Here is a 16,550-nt window from a genome sequence, read left to right as displayed (position 1 = left end):
GAAAAACCTGACAAGTATTACCTCAGCCTGGTGATCAAGGTTAATGTCATTGGTGATAAATCATGTTGATAGCATGAACCTTTGATAGGATGCGGTGAGAACTGTATTTTACCTCTGTGATCTTCCTCCCCAAGCCGCACAGTCCCAGGGCAATTATGAGAAAAACATCAGACAAATCCCAGTTGTTGGACAGTCTATAAAATGTCTGACCAGAATTCCTCAGAACTGTTAAGATCATCACAAAGAAAGTCTGAGAAGCTGACTGAGTCAAAAACACCAGCCAAGAAAAGCCTGAGGAGACTTGTTGACTAAATGTAATGTGGTATTATCGATGGTATCCTGGAACAAAAAAAAAGATTACATAACAGCTAAGGAAATCTGAGTAAAGTATGGACTTCAGTTAATAATAATGCAGCAGGGCTTCCCTGGTGGCTCAGTGGTAAATGGGCTCAATCCCTGATATGGAAAGATCCCACATGCCTTAGAGCGTGTGGGACCATGCAGCACAACTATTGAGCCTGTGCTCTAGAACCCAGGAGCTGCAGCTACTGAAGTGCACATGTCTGTGACCTGTGCTCCGCAACAAGAGAAGCCACCACCATGAGGAGCCTGCGCACTGCCACTAGAGAGTAGTCCCCACCCACAGCAACCAGAGAAAAGGCACACGGCAATGAAGACCCAGCATGGCTATAAATAAGTAAATAATAAGTAAAATTATTTTTTAAAAATGCAGCAGTATTGGTTCATTAATTGTGACAAATATACCACTCTAATAATGCTAATAATGAGGGAAACTGTATGGTGTATATGAGATTTTTCTTTGTATTATCCCCACAATTTTTCTTTAATCTAAAACTATTCCACAACAAAAAGTTTGTTTTAAAAAGCCAATTTCCCACTAAAAAGAAGCAGAGCTTTTTGGAGAAATGGCTAATTCCTGGTCTGAGGAATAAAATGTACAGTAAAAGCCTGAAGCATCTTGTTATTCTAGAAAGCAAGCAAGTTCTCAAAAAAAACCAACTGGATTATATCAAAAGGACATAGGGAGCTGGCACAAAGAGACTCTTCTTGGTAAAAAAACTGGACACCATAAGCATTCACAAGAACATTTACAGCAATCGATGGGAATGCACTTATCATTATTTTTCAAATCATGATCTCATAAGAGATTTTACAGAGAAAGTGAAAAACATTCTTATATATTCTGAAAATTGGCAATATAAAGGGAAAGAATTAAGCTTTATCCTATCTTTTCCATATGGACTGTTTCAGGCAACAAAATGGCACTTCTTCACTCTTTGTTACCTATGGTCCTTGAACCTGGATCTAAGCAAGCTTTAGAGCTAACTTAAAATTACAGGAAATATGGAGGATAGAGGAACAAGTTAAGTGAACCATTAAGAAGCAAATAAATAAGAATGGCTCACACTCTTTTAATTATTCAACAAGACAATTGCATAGGGAAAAAGAAGGGCTTTAGATTCAAAGAAATGTGACGTAACCAAAATAATGTGTTCCCCTTATATAGATTCTAATTAAAACAAGCTTATTATAAAAATGAATTTTAAAAGATAATTAGGAAAATCTGAATATGGACCAAGGAATTGTTATTAGTTTATTTGGTATGAAAATGGCATTGAGGTTATGTAAGAAAAGGTTCATATTTGTTAGCGATGGATAGTGAAGTTGCAAGGATGAAATGATATGAAGTCTACTTCAAAGTAATGAATCAAAAAAGAGAAAGGGATAAATGAAGCAAGTGTTGCAAAATCTTGATAATCGAAGTATCTAAATAATGTGTTGTTTTTGTTGTTTAGTTGTTAAGCTGTATCCAACTCTTTTGGCTCCTCTGTCTATGAGATTTTCTGGGCAAGAATACTGGAGTGGGTTGCTATTTCCTTCTCTAGGGATCTTCCCAACCCAGAGATCAAACCTGCCTCTCTTGAACTGGCAGGCAAGTTCTTTTATCACTGAGCCACCAGGGAAGCCCAATGGATATATAGCTGTTAATTATACTCTTCCCTCTATTTGGAATATGTTTGAAAATAATCATTAATCTTTTTGAAGAGCAAGTTGCAGAAGACATACATCATATTCCGTTTTTGTAGCCAGTGTGGTGGGCTCTATGATACACTGCCCAGATCTCCCTTTACTGAGGACTTGCCCTGGCTGATGCCTTCAGCTGTCAGCCCCGTCAGAGATTGCCTCAGCTGTAGAGAGCTGCCTTGACCAGGGTCATACCACTTTTTGAGGTGGCAAGTTCCAATGACTGACTGATGTGGTGGTATAAAGCCCTGGCCCTCTCAGCCCAACTTAGTACAAGTCTGAAGGATCATTCTTGCTCCAGAGAACCCTGTGGGGTTGGCTAAGGCAGTTGTGGAGTCTGCATGATGACATGACATCCCTCTATTGATCTTGTCTGCTTCCTTTCTCCAGATGTTGAGCCCAAGGACAAGTCTCAATAAACACTGTGCATTAACTACTTAAAAAACTCAAGACATGGAAGCAACCTTTATGGAACACTACACAGCCATAAAAAAGAATGCAATGATCCATTTGTAGCAACAAGGATGGACCTAGAGATTACCATACCAAGTGAAGTAAATCAGAAAGAGAAAGACAAATACTGTAGGATATCACTTATATGATATCGAGGGGAACCTAAAATATGGCACAAATGAACATATTTATGAAACAGAAACATATTCAGACATAGAAAACAGGCTTATGGTTGCCAAAGGGAGAGAAGGAGTGGGAGAGGGATGGATTGGGAGTTTGGGATTAGCAGGTGCAAACTATTATATTAATATATAGAATAGATAAACAACAGGTCCTACTATACATAATATAGGGAACTGTATTCAATATCCAGTAATAAAGCATAATGGAAAAGAATATGAAAAAGAATATGTGTGATAACTGAATCACTGCTGGACAGTAAGAACTGACACAACATTGTAAATCAGCTATACATCAATAGAATAAATTTAAAAACAAACCACAGGGCTTCCCAGGTGGCTCAGTGGTAAAGAATCCTCCTGCCAATACAGGAGACTCCAGTTCGAGCTCTGGTCTGGGACAATCCCACGTGCTGTTGAGTAACTAAGCCCATGTGCCACAACTACTGAGCCTGTGCCCTAGGGCCTGTGTTACACAGCACGAGAGTAGCCCCTGCTCACCACAACTAGAGAAAAACCCTCACAGCAACGAAGATCCAGCACAGATCAAATAAATAAATAAAATTATTTTAAAATAAATAAGTAAATAAAAATAAGAAAAAGCACTGTGCATGCTAAATTCCATCTCAGAGTCTGCTTCCCTGGGAATCCTATTTGTGACAGTCTGATGTCATAAATTTGGAAAACTCAGCAATGGCCAGAGGAGTGGAAAAGGTCAGTTTTCATTCCAATCCCAAAGAAAGGTAATGCCAAAGAATGCTCAAACTATCGCACAATTGCACTCATCTCATGCTAGTAAAGTAATGCTCAAAATTCTCCAAGCCAGGCTTCAGCAATATGTGAACCGTGAACTTCCAGATGTTCAAGCTGGTTTTGGGCAGAGGAACCAGAGATCAAATTGCCAACATCCGCTGGATCATGGAAAAAGCAAGAGAGTTCCAGAAAAACATCTACTTCTGCTTTATTGACTATGCCAAAGCCTTTGACTGTGTGGATCACAATAAACCGTGAAAAATTCTGAAAGAGATGGGAATACCAGACCACCTGACCTGCCTCTTGAGAAATCTGTATGCAGGTCAGGAAGCAACAGTTAGAACTGGACAAGGAACAACAGACTGGTTCCAAATAGGAAAAGGAGTCCGTCAAGGCTGTATATTGTCACCCTGCTTATTTAACTTCTATGCAGAGTACATCATGAGAAACGCTGGGCTGGAAGAAGCACAAGCTGGAATCAAGATTGCCGGGAGAAATATCAATTAACCTCAGATATGCAGATGACACCACCCTTATGGCAGAAAGTGAAGAGGAACTAAAAAGCCTCTTGATGAAAGTGAAAGAGGAGAATGAAAAAGTTGGCTTAAAGCTCAACATTCAGAAAACTAAGATCAGGGCATCTGGTCCCATCACTTAATGGAAAACAGATGGGGAAACAGTGGAACCAGTGTCAGACTTTATTTTTGGGGGCTCCAAAATCACTGCCGGAGAAGGCAATGGCACCCCACTCCAGTACTCTTGCCTGGAAAATCCCATGGATGGAGGAGCCTGGAGGGCTGCAGTCCATGGGGTCTCGAAGAGTCAGACACGACTGAAGCGACTTAGCAGCAGCAGCAAAATCACTGCAGATGGTGATTGCAGCCATGAAATTAAAAGACGCTTACTCCTTGGAAGGAAAGTTATGACCAACCTAGATAGCATATTCAAAAGCAGAGACATTACTTTGCCAACAAAGGTCCATCTAGTCAAGGCTATGGTTTTTCCAGTGGTCATGTATGGATGGGAGAGTTGGACTGTGAAGAAAGCTGAGCGCTGAAGAATTGATGCTTTTGAACTGTGGTGTTGGAGAAGACTCTTGAGAGTCCCTTGGACTGCAAGGAGATCCAACCAGTCCATTCTAAAGGAGACCAGTCCTGGGTGTTCATTGGAAGGAACTGAATTGGCCACCTCATGCGAAGAGTTGACTTATTGGAAAAGACTCTGATGCTGGGAGGAATTGGGGGCAGGAGGAGAAGGGGACGACAGAGAATGAGATGGCTGGATGGCATCACCAACTCAATGGATGTTAGTTTGAGTGAACTCCAGGAGTAGGTGATGGACAGGGAGGCCTGGAGTGCTGCGATTCATGGGGTCACAAAGAGTCGGACACAACTGAGCGGCTGAACTGAACTGATGGGCTGGATTGTATCCCACTCTAAAATTCATATGTTGAGGTCCTAACCTCCAGTAGCTCAGAAGGTGATTTTTCTTAGAGATAGGGTCTCTAAGGAGGGTTAAAGCGAGGTCATTAGGGTGGGCCCTCATCCCCTGGGATTCTTATAAAAGGGGGAAACTTGGACATATCTGAATTGTGGGAACACGTGCAAAGTTCTCTTGCAGAGTTTGGCATTACAAGAGAAGGAAGTATGGGGACTTCCCTGGAGGTTCAGCAGTTAAGATTCTGTGCTTTCACTGTTGGGGGCGCAGAGTCGATCTCTGGCTGGGAAGTTGGGGAACTAAGATCCCGCATGTCTCATAGTACAGCCAAAAAAAAAAGAGGACAATAATAACAAGAGAAGGAAGTATGGGCAAACACAGAAATCTGTTTCCTTTTATAAGGACCGAAGTACACATAGGAGACTTTCTTTGGTAACATTCACTTCTGGTCCTTCTGGGCATCTTTAATGGCCAGTGGAACACGACATGGTGGCGGGGAACCCTGCTTCCATTCACAATGCTTCAGGAAACAGGTTGCTCATATGAACTCAATGATGAACACCTGAAATGACTCATTTATGTAATTTTGAGAAGAGATTCAGATTTCTTTAATTCCAAAATATTGACTTGCAGTGGAAAACAATGTGATTCACCTCATTCTCCATCTTGCCAGAAAATAGGATTAGTGTTTTACCTCAGAACAGTAATATGAGGCTTAATGTTTCAGAGGAGGTTTTTGATGAGTGGTATTTAAGAAATTCAACCTGTTTGAGCTGCAACTGAGGTCAACTGTTTTCTTGTTTAGCTAAACAGGAATTCTATTTTGTTCTTCCTTTAGTACCGGCCTGGGTGCCTGGTATTCCCTCAGAGGCCAATAGTACTGGCCCTCTCACCTTCTGAAGGTGATAATGAGGCTTCCTGAAGTCATAGCGAGGCAGGTCACTGCCCCTCTGCCCCTTGCGTGGTTGCCACTGGAGGGTATGCCTTTCCTGCTCTGGGGTCCTGAGCCCTTTTTCCATAAGGAACACTCTCCATACCCAGGAAGGTCACTTAGGGCTGAGTAGCTTCAAAAAGGCAATTAACATTAAGTGGAAAAGCAGTCCAGTCTCAAAAACTTGGCAGCCAGCGGATTGCAGCTCAAATCACACATCTAAACATTGGGAGTAGGGAACAATGAAAAGGAACAATTGCTTAGCGGACACTGAAAACCTATTTTCCTAAGGCTACAATCATGTCTCTCTCTTTTAACCCCAAGATAAAGAACACGGTTGAAGCTCTTCTCAGAAAGCAGGTGGGATTGAGGAGATTTATTTATGACTTACTGGAATCACAAACAGAAGCTTTTATTGTTGATAGCTAGGCTGGGTGGCTGCCAGGAGACACATCACAGAGGAGCTGGGCTGCCAAGTCCTGACACACAAAGAGAGCTGACCTAGTCCTTTTTTATGCTGACTGCCTACTTAGAAATTATATCAGAGAACGGTATTGAAAGACCCAGTGATTTAAGACAATTATGGAGACGTTAGAGCAATCCTAATTCTAAGGGACCATTTAAAGGGAAGTGGTGAATTGGTATAGTCATTAGCTTTATGTGGAACCACTGTTCAGTTTCTGTAGAGAAACTGCCCTGAGACAGCTCTACATGGCCAAACATTCAGTACCATCATCTTCCTCCTCCTTGGAAACTACAGATTTAAGTTCAAACTTTCAGCAAATGCCTCCTAGAAACCACCAGGGGAAAACATTGTTAACCAGTAATTACAGGCTAGGGAATATTTTTCAGATTCTGAAATGTAAGTCAGAGGGAGAAAGGGACAGTGTGTGCATGCTGGGAGGTTTGGGGAAGAAGAAAGAGAGCAGGGGAGGGGAGAGAGAAAGATCAAGTTTTTAGGTGAAGAGTAAAAGCAGAGACATTACTTGGTCAACAAAGATCCGTCTAGTCAAGGCTACGGTTTTTCCAGTAGTCATGTATGAATGTGAGAGTTGGACTATAAAGAAAGCTCAGCGTCGAATAATTGATGCTTTTGAACTGTGGTGTTGGAGAAGACTCTTGAGAGTCCCTTGGACTGCAAGGAGATCCAACCAATCCATCCTAAAGGAAATCAGTCCTGGGTGTTCATTGGAAGGACTGATGTTGAAGCTGAAACTCTGGTATTTTGGCCACCTGATGCGAAGAGCTAACTCATTTAAAAAGACCCTGATGTTGGGAAAGATTGAAGGCAGGAGGAGAAGGGGACGACAGAAGATGAGATGGTTGGATGGCATCACCGACTCAATGGACATGAGTTTGGGTAAACTCCAGGAGTTGGTGATGGACAGGGAGGCCTGGTGTGCTGTGGTTCATGGGGTCGCAAAGAGTCGGACACGACTGAGTGACTGAACTGAACTGAACTGAATCTACACTATGGGCTTCCCTGGTGGCTCAGCAGTAAAGAATCTGCCTGCCAATACAGGAGATGTGCGTTTGATCCCTGGGTCAGGAAGATCCCCTGGAGGGGAAATCTTGTCTTGGAAATCCCATGGACAGAGGAGTCTGGCCAGCTACAGTCCATGGGGTGGCAAAAGAGTTGGACAGGACTTGGTGACTAAACAACAGCAAATCTACAATGTGGAGTTAGACATAGATCTTCTTAGACACAACAGAATCCTAAAATGGCGGGGCTAGAAAGAACTCTAGAGATGATTTTCCTGTTCCTCACTGGTCATTTTACTAATGAGGAAAAGTGGAGCGATCTGTTCAAAGAGGAAGTGCCAAGTGGTGGCGCAACAGGACTGGGAGCCAGGTGCTCACTCTTGTCACGAAACCCTAACTTCCCATCCATCTGTGTGTGATTCCCACCTTACCTGACAGCTCTGGCCCCTCATCCATCAGAGGTTTTGGACAAAGGGAACAGTTAGCAGGTGGGATTCTGACTCAGTACAATTACCTTCCAGCCTCTGTCTTATATCATCTCATCCTAAAACAAATAAATCAATTCTGTTTTTCCACCAGCTCTTATTTTCTTAATATTTCATTTGGAAAATATAACACTTAAGTATAAAAGAAGAGGAATAGCCCTAGAGGATACTTTTACAAAGCAATTCACATTCTATGATCTTTTATTATGGTATGGATCCACACATATCCCACACTTGTAGTATCATCTGCTGAAGTCTCATGTCCCCCCACCTGCAGTAAGTTTGTTCTTTGTAGTAACCTGAGTCCCAAGGATTTTACCAGGATGCAGTCCAGGGACCACAAAGGACTTAAGGTAATGGCTCTTCCAGATAAACTGATTGAAACCATTTAATTTGTAGAACACTGTGGGAGGGGCATGCATGGTAATTGGTATAATATAAAACATAATAATAGTGTTTGTCTAGAGCTCAGCCTTGGGTCTTTAATTACCTTCTTCTCACCTTTATCATCATCTTGTACTCTACTAGACATACTGTCGCCTCAACTACCAACAGGCCAATATAGTAATTTATGTTTATTTCTTTGGGGTACACACAGTCAAACACAAGAATGACACAAATGGGGACTATTTAGTTTGGATTCTTAGCAGATGGCTGGTAGCTAGCACCCAGAATCCTCCAGGCGTCTGAGTTGTATCTTGTCATCCAATGCTTATTCCCTGTTTCCTTATAGAGGAAGGGAGGTAATCCTCTTGCTTTCCTCACCTGGTCTCCAGGACCTAGGTGAGGGCATATATGGGGTAATGATGAGATATTCTTCAAAACTGGAGAGGTAAAATTGTCCACATAAATGTTTTAAAATGATTAATATCTGTATAAATACACCCTTTTGCCTCAACACAAGAATTTCTGATTCTTTCAGGAATCTAAAAGAAATGTAAGGGACTTTGCTGGCGGTCCAGTGGTTAAGACACCGTGCTTCCACTGCAGGGGTCTGACTTTGATCCCTGACCAGGGAGCTGAGATTTCACATGTCACATGGCCAAAAAGTAAAAGACAATAAAAAGAAGAAATTTACATGTGACCAACTAAGTCAGCAAAAATTAATTTTTAGGCATCTACTCAGTGGCTTCCCAGGTGGCTCAGTGGTAAAGAATCTGCCTGCCAATGAAGATCCCCTGGAGAAGGAAATGCAGCCCACTCCAGTATTCTTGCCTGGGAAACCCCTTGGACAGAGGGGCCTGGCGGGCTACCATCCATGGGGTTGCAAAGAGTTGGACACGACTGAGCACGCACGCAGTGACGCAGTGACTCAGTGTTAAGTGATATGCCCAGTAGTAGGGAGGTTAATGGTAATAGCTGGTGTTTACTGAGTTCTTACAGTGTGCCAAGCATCAGCTGAGCATTAGCACATGAGCTGCCTCATTTGCCCTTATAGCCACTCCTGTGAGACAGGTCCCGTTACCATGTCCATCTTAAACATTAGGAACTAAGGCACAGAGAAGGTAGTCATTTGCCCATCGTCATACAGCTGGCAAGTGGGACAGGCAGGATTTGAGCGTAGTTTGATTCCAGAATTTATGATCTTAAGGAACTATACATCATGATTCCCACCTTCCGTAAATTTATAGTCTAGTTGGGTGAAACGTGTCTGACACACATTAAAATGATTGTAAATTATGTTAGATGCACATATAAAATCAAGAGCTAAATTAGATGCTATCAACTGTGAATGCTTCAGAAGTTCAGGAGGCACAGGGAGCCATGGATCAGGCAGGCAGGGTTTCTTGAAGCTGAGCCTTGAATTGTCTCTGAAATGTGCACAGAGAAAAGACCACCTCAGGCAAAAAGGAGGCAAAAGAGCTGGAAGCAAGAGTGAGCAAGACCTGTGCAGGAGGAGGAAGCACTCAGCCTGACCACAGCTGTGTGGGGCTGAAGGGAGGGGCTGGACTGGCTATGAAGTCCTTTAAAGCAGAGCAGAATTTAGGCTTGTGCAGCAGCAGGGAGGGAGTCATTAAAGGCCCTGGATCAATAAAACAATATGGGGATATCCCATTAGAAAAGGAATGCTTAAGGAAGATGTGCCTGGCAGGATATAGAAGATCCCTCTTACTAAAATCCACCAATTAAAGATTGACACAAAGCTTAGAAAAACATGTATGAAATTACTCTAAATTGTTACCAATTCTTATTCTCAAGTTCACTGTTTATTCTGTATAATCTTTGATTTATTTTTATACTTATTTCACATGAGCAAGTTCTACCAATTTGATCTCTGCAATACTTTTCACAGTTGTCCATTTCTTTATACTTCCTTGCCATTACTTTAGTTTGGCTACCTACCATCTTAAGGGAGAAGGGAGGCATCAGAGAAGCCTTCCTGGAAGAGATGACATTTTTCCAGAGTTCTGAATATTTAGTAAGAATTTGCCAGGTATGAAGGAAGGAAAAGCAAGAGAGTTCCAGAAAAACATCTATTTCTGCTTTATTGACTATGCCAAAGCCTTTGACTGTGTGGATCACAATAAACCGTGGAAAATTCTGAAAGAGATGGGAATACCAGACCACCAGACCTGCCTCTTGAGAAACCTGTATGCAGGTCAGGAAGCAACAGTTAGAACTGGACAAGGAACAACAGACTGGTTCCAAATAGGAAAAGGAGTCCGTCAAAGCTGTATATTGTCACCCTGCTTATTTAACTTCTATGCAGAGTACATCATGAGAAACGCTGGGCTGGAAGAAGCACAAGCTGGAATCAAGATTGCCGGGAGAAATATCAATTAACCTCAGATATGCAGATGACACCACCCTTATGGCAGAAAGTGAAGAGAAACTAAAAAGCCTCTTGATGAATGTGAAAGAGGAGAGTGAAAAGTTGGCTTAAAACTCAACATTCAGAAAACGAAGGTCATGGCATCTGGTCCCATCACTTCATGGGAAATAGATGGGGAAACAGTGGAAACAGTGTCAGACTTTGTTTTTTTGGGCTCCAAAATCACTGCAGATGGTGACTGCAGCCATGAAATTAAAAGACGCTTACTCCTTGGAAGGAAAGTTATGACCAACCTAGATAGCATATTCAAAAGCAGAGATATTACTTTGCCAACAAAGGTCTGTCTAGTCAAGGCTACGGTTTTTCCAGTGGTCATGTATGGATGGGAGAGTTGGACTGTGAAGAAAGCTGAGCGCCGAAGAATTGATGCTTTTGAACTGTGGTGTTGGAGAAGACTCCTGAGAGTCCCTTGGACTGCAAGGAGATCCAACCAGTCCATCCTAAAGGAGACCAGTCCTGGGTGTTCATTGGAAGGACTGATGCTGAAGCTGAAACTCCAATACTTTGGCCACTTCATGCGAAGAGTTGACTCATTGGAAAAGACTCTGATGCTGGGAGGGATTGGAGGCAGGAGGAGAAGGGGACAACAGAGGATGAGATGGCTGGATGGCATCACCAACTTGATGCACATGAGTTTGAGTGAACTCCGGGAGTTGGCGATGGACAGGGAAGCCTGGCATGCTGGTCACAAAGAGTCGGACACAACTGAGCAACTGAACTGAACTGAAGGAAGGAGTTAGGAATGGGGATGGGATTGAGAAGGTGGGAATAAGATGGAGGGGGAGAAGGGGATAGCATAATGGGCAGAAGAAAGCAAAAAACAAAGTAACCGACACAGAATTTAGTGCTAGACCTCAGGTGATGCAATAAGAAAAATTAAAGGTGGTGTTAACTTAGTGACAGGGATCACTAGTGGTTGGTGAGGGCCCAAAGATTTCAGGCTGGAAGACTGATGACCTTGTTATGTGGTATCTAAACATTTGATCAAGATGTCACTTCTTAGGACTTCCATGGTGGTCCAATGGTTAAGAGTCCACCTGCCAACACAGGGGGCACAGGTTTGTTCTCCGGTCCATGAGGCAACTAAGCCCACATGCCACAACTGCTAAAGCCCGTGTGACCCAGAGCACATGCTCCACAACAGGAGAAGCCGCTGCAATGAGAAGCCCATGCACCGAAACTAGAGAGTAGCCCCTGCTCCCCGAAACTAGAGAGAATGTCTGCACATAGCACAAAGACCCAGTACAGCCAAAAATAAGTAAATACGTACATTTCTTTTTAAAAGTCACCTCTTACACCCTGAAAGACAGACAGCCTCCAGTGTGGGGGATACAAAGGGCCCTTGAAGAGATGATGTATGAGCCAGCCTTGAACACACAATTTGGCCTTCTCAGTGGAGGGAACAATCTTGGCAAAGGCACCATGTCTGGTGGCAAGAAGAACAAGGATCCTAAATGCCAGACTAAGCTCTGGGAAGATTAATCTCTTTGAGGGTATGGGGTGCTGGGAAATATACCTAAGTAGGGATAAACTAAATTAAAGGATAAGATCCATTTGGAAACTATGTATTATTTTAGAGATATGTTGAAAAATAAATTAAGTAAACAATTTAAATTATCTTTCAGAATCCAGTGAGAAGTTAGTGCTAGATTTTTTAAAAACAATCTTATTGGGATATAATTCATATACCATACAATTCATATCTTGAAAGTGTACAATTCAGTGGAAATACATTCACAGAGTTACACAAACATTGCCACAATTAATTTTAGAACATTTTTCACCACCTCCCCAAAGAAGCCCATTTCTACCCTTTCTGCCAGCTCCTGGTAATTTACTAGTTTACTCCTATCAGTGTGGGGTTGTTTACTTTGGACATTTCATATAAAAGGATTCATAGAATATATGATCTTTTGTGACTGACTTCTTTTATAAATGCTAGATTTTGCAACTTCATGATTTGTCATTAAATAACCAATGGTTATACATTTTCAATTGTATTAGGAAGTAATAATAGTAAATATTCAGAAAACAGTCAGTGGGGCAGGACAGTAGTGTAAGGATAAAGACTCCAGGCCAAGAATCAGGAGGTTTGAGTTCTTGTCTTTTTTCTGCTCTTAACAAGGTGTGTGATCCTGAGCAAGGCAGCACCTCTCTGGGCCCCAGGTCACTATCTGTAAGATAAGAGGAATGGAATTAGAACAGCCATTCTTAACCTTTAACATACAGTAGAATTGCATGTGAAGCTTTTTGAAAAATAAGCAATCCTGGGATCTCACCCCAAGATATTTCAAAAGCTTCTAAGATGAGTTTGTTGCTTGACAGGCGTTAGGAATTTCAGGGCTGACGTGTTCTTTAGGTTTCCTTCAGATCTGACATCCTATGAGGTAAATTTATTTACCAGTGCATTTTGCCTAGACCCATAGCTGTGGCTTTTGGTGAAGTCCCTCTGTCTGTGGTCAGTAATTACATCAGATGTGAGGTCCTTGTGATGATGCTCTGGATACAGCAGTTGCTGGTGGCAGTGGTCCTGGGTGCCTGACTTGACTCATTGTGAGTCATAGTAATAACCAAGAGCAATTTGCCTTCCCAAATACCTCCCTCTCCACCGAGGACAGAAATAACTGAAAATAAGGAACAAGCTATGTGAGTAAATAGCATATGTATGGTGTGTTGCTAAACACTGAAATCTGTGAATATGTGTGTGTGAGAGAGAGACAGAGGGAGAGAGAGCCAGATGGAGAGAGAATGCTTGACGTTTTAAAAGCCCATTTCCCCCTAGACAGCTGGTCAAATTCCTAACTTGTGAGGCTACTTTAAACAAGATGGGAAGAGATACTGAACACTTTTAGGGAAGTCTTGAGTTCCGTACTTTCTGTTTACAAGAAAAATGTAGACATTTGACCTCTTTGAGTATTAGCAGTTCGTCACTCCCATTCCTCTTTATCTCTCTTCAGCTGCCAAACTCCTTCTTAAAGCGGGAGAAGGCGAAGCTAAAATTATAAGCCTGGCCTCCACTTAAGAAAAAGTAGAGAAAGAAACCTCTCAAATGTAAATGAATTAACACTCACTATTACCTAATATGCAGTGTTCAAAACAGCCAGGGAGAGTTGCTTGCTTCCTAATTTAGTTTAGTTACAAAATCAGTCTTCAGCACATGGTTTTGTGGCCATCTTACATGCGTGTGTGCTAAGTCACTTCAGTCATGGCTGGCTCTTTGTGACCCCATGGACTTAGCCTGCAAGGCTCCTCTATCCATAGAATTCTCCAGGCAAGAGTACTGGAGTGAGTTGCCGTGCCTTCTCCTCCTCAAAGCTTCCTTTTACTACATATGAAATAATTTTATTCCATAAATCTTATAACATTTTGGCTTTCGAGTTTACCTTATCTAATGATTTTCATGTCCTTTATTTCCCTTCATCCCACTTATCTTTATGCACAATTTTCTGCTGTATAGTTTTTCACATTTTAATATCTCTGAAATCAGGAAGTACCTCACAAACAGTGATATCTGAAGTTCAGTGAAATATGGTAAATTCTTTTTTTTTTTTGGTAAGTTCTTTTTTGAGTGAGCTTTTTTACCTCCTACCATCCACTGAATGAGGTTCTTCCTTCCAACCATTTGGTTCTAATTCATAAATTTCATAACAGTGAAAGTTGCTCAGTCCATAGAATTCTCCAGGTCAGAATACTGGAGTGGGTAGCCTTTCCCTTCTCCAGGGAATCTTCCCAACCCAGGGATCAAATCCAGGTCTCCCTCATTGCAAGTGGATTCTTTACCAGCTGAGCCACAAGGGAAGCCCAAGAATACTGGAATGGGTAGCTTATCCCTTCTCCAGCAGATCTTCTGACCCAGGAATTGAACCAGGGTCTCCTGCATTGCAGGCAGATTCTTTACCAACTGAGCTATCAGGGAAGCCCTTAAATCTCATAAAAGTCTTACATTATTTTTGTGAAACTATTTGACATTAATATAATTCCAATAGCACTCTGACATATATATTCATAAGAAGTGACACATAAGTCTACCTTATTTTAATGACTATATAATATTCTATTCTCTGAATAGAATTTTATTAGCTAGTCCCTATTGATATTGCAAATAATGTTCAGATAGACATGCTTTGTATACTTACCTAGTTATTTCCCTAGGATGCATTTCTAAAAGCAGAGAATGATTACCTGTATTACTGGTACAATGCAGCAAGCTTTCCTCTCCCTATGTTTTCATGTGATAAATGGACTGTAAACCTTTATTTCCAGTCCAGTGATGATCTTTTCCTTTCTCTTATTCATTTTTTCCAGTGGAGTAAAACATACAGCATAAAGTTAACTATTTTAACCATCTTTCTGTGCACAGTTCAGTGGCGTTAAGTGTATTCACGTGGCTGTGAATACATCACGGTTATCCATCTCCAGAAGGATGATCAAATCGCAGTAAGTAACTGCTGCTCCTCACAACTTATTTATCTACGAAACACACATTTGTTGAATAGTCTCATGTGTCAAGTAGTGTACTTGTTACCCATAAATATTAGTGAAGGTGGTTTTGTTGCAAATGACAGAAAACCCTACACAAACTGACAAGCAATAGTTTTCTTTCCAAACATAGCTGAATTCTTTTCTGTTTCCATCACCAAGATTTTGTTTCTCTCTCTTTCTCTTGGTTGTCTTCTCTCCAACTACTGCCTTTATTTTCAAACAGATTTATCTCTTGTGGTATGAAAATGACTGTAGCCCTGTGCCCTACTGACCATGTGTGGAAGAAAGAGGGAGAGAAAGAAAAGAATTCCTCTTCTAGTAACTGAAGAAAGTCCTGAGATTTACTGTGATTGGAAAGGCTCAGAGCACATGGCTCCCCTAAACCAGTTAGGCCACCAGAAACAGACAATAACTGGCTGATTTAGGCCTGTGTCTTTTCCTCCACCCTGGGACAGGGTATTGGGGAAGCCTCATCCAGATCACAAACCTCAAGAGCAGAGAATTCAGGAAGAAAATCAAGCCTGTTGCCAAAAGAACAGGAAGGGACACTGTGGTGACAAAAATAATGTCCACTTCCATTCAGGAGTAGAGCGAAGATATCATAGAAGAAACCATATCACACATCACATAAATGTACTTAAAGAAGAGAGGAAGTGAAGTTTTATTCAATATGGTGGTAGTTTAGTCGCTCAGTCGTGTCCAACTCTTGCGGCTCTGTGGTTCCTCTGCCAGGTTCCTCTGTCCATGGGATTCTCCAAGCAAGAATACTGAAGTGTGTTGCCATTTCCCTCTCCAGGGATCTTCCCAACCCAGGCATCGAACCTGGTCTCCTGCATTGCAGACAGATTCTTTACTGACTGAGTTACAAGGGAAGCCCTTTGTTAAGTACATCAGTTTTTAAAATACATATATAGTGCCTTGTACTGTACTGAGTACTGATGCTATAATATGTTAAAAAAAAATTCAGCCTTGGCCATCAGGAAATTTATATTCTAATGAGGAAACAGGCATATAAACAGGTCTAATAGGCTGAGTGTCAGGAGATGTGGGCTTGCTGCAGAAGCCCAGACAAGGGCACCCACAGCCTGAGAACCCTGGAAAGTCTCCCTAGAATAAATGACACCTGAGCTGAATCTTGCTATATGACTTGAAGAAGGTGGAAAGAGACTTTAGGGTAAAGAAAACGGAATGAAATGGTTAGAGGGGAATTATAAATAGTTCAGTATCCCAAAACTAACATCTGTGGAATGCTACTATATGCTAGACACTTCTCAGCCCTTTTCCTATAATATTTCATATAATTGATATAATCAGAGAATATCAAATAACCTAGCATCCTAGAAGGAAGGTGTATGAGAAGAAAAATAAAACATAACAAAAACAAGCAAACAAACACCAAAAGATCAGGCTGATAAAAACAGGTTGGAATCAGATTATGGAAAGGCTTTCAATATCTGTATTAAACCTAA

The 16,550-nt window shown here is 41.6% G+C and overlaps 1 protein-coding gene across 6 annotated transcripts in view; it reads left to right on the top strand.

Moving 5' to 3' along the window:
• The window catches only part of LOC147371657 (tubulin alpha-1C chain), a 91,432-nt gene that overhangs the window by 21,153 nt on the left and 53,729 nt on the right, over positions 1-16,550 (top strand). For 2 of the 6 annotated variants that reach the window (XM_086399634.1, XM_086399639.1), the window contains one exon: positions 14,960-15,036. The exons of the other annotated variants lie outside the window; for them this stretch is intronic. The gene's annotated coding sequence lies outside the window, so the exon portion shown is untranslated. The remainder of the gene's footprint in view (positions 1-14,959; positions 15,037-16,550) is intronic. 6 annotated transcript variants of the gene reach the window in all.

Source organism: Bos grunniens, chromosome 5, assembly GCF_055505025.1.
Source record: "Bos grunniens cultivar Pamir isolate PY7600 chromosome 5, Bosgru_T2T1.0, whole genome shotgun sequence".
NCBI lineage: Eukaryota > Metazoa > Chordata > Mammalia > Artiodactyla > Bovidae > Bos > Bos grunniens.
This window is presented reverse-complemented; position numbering and strand designations above follow the sequence as displayed.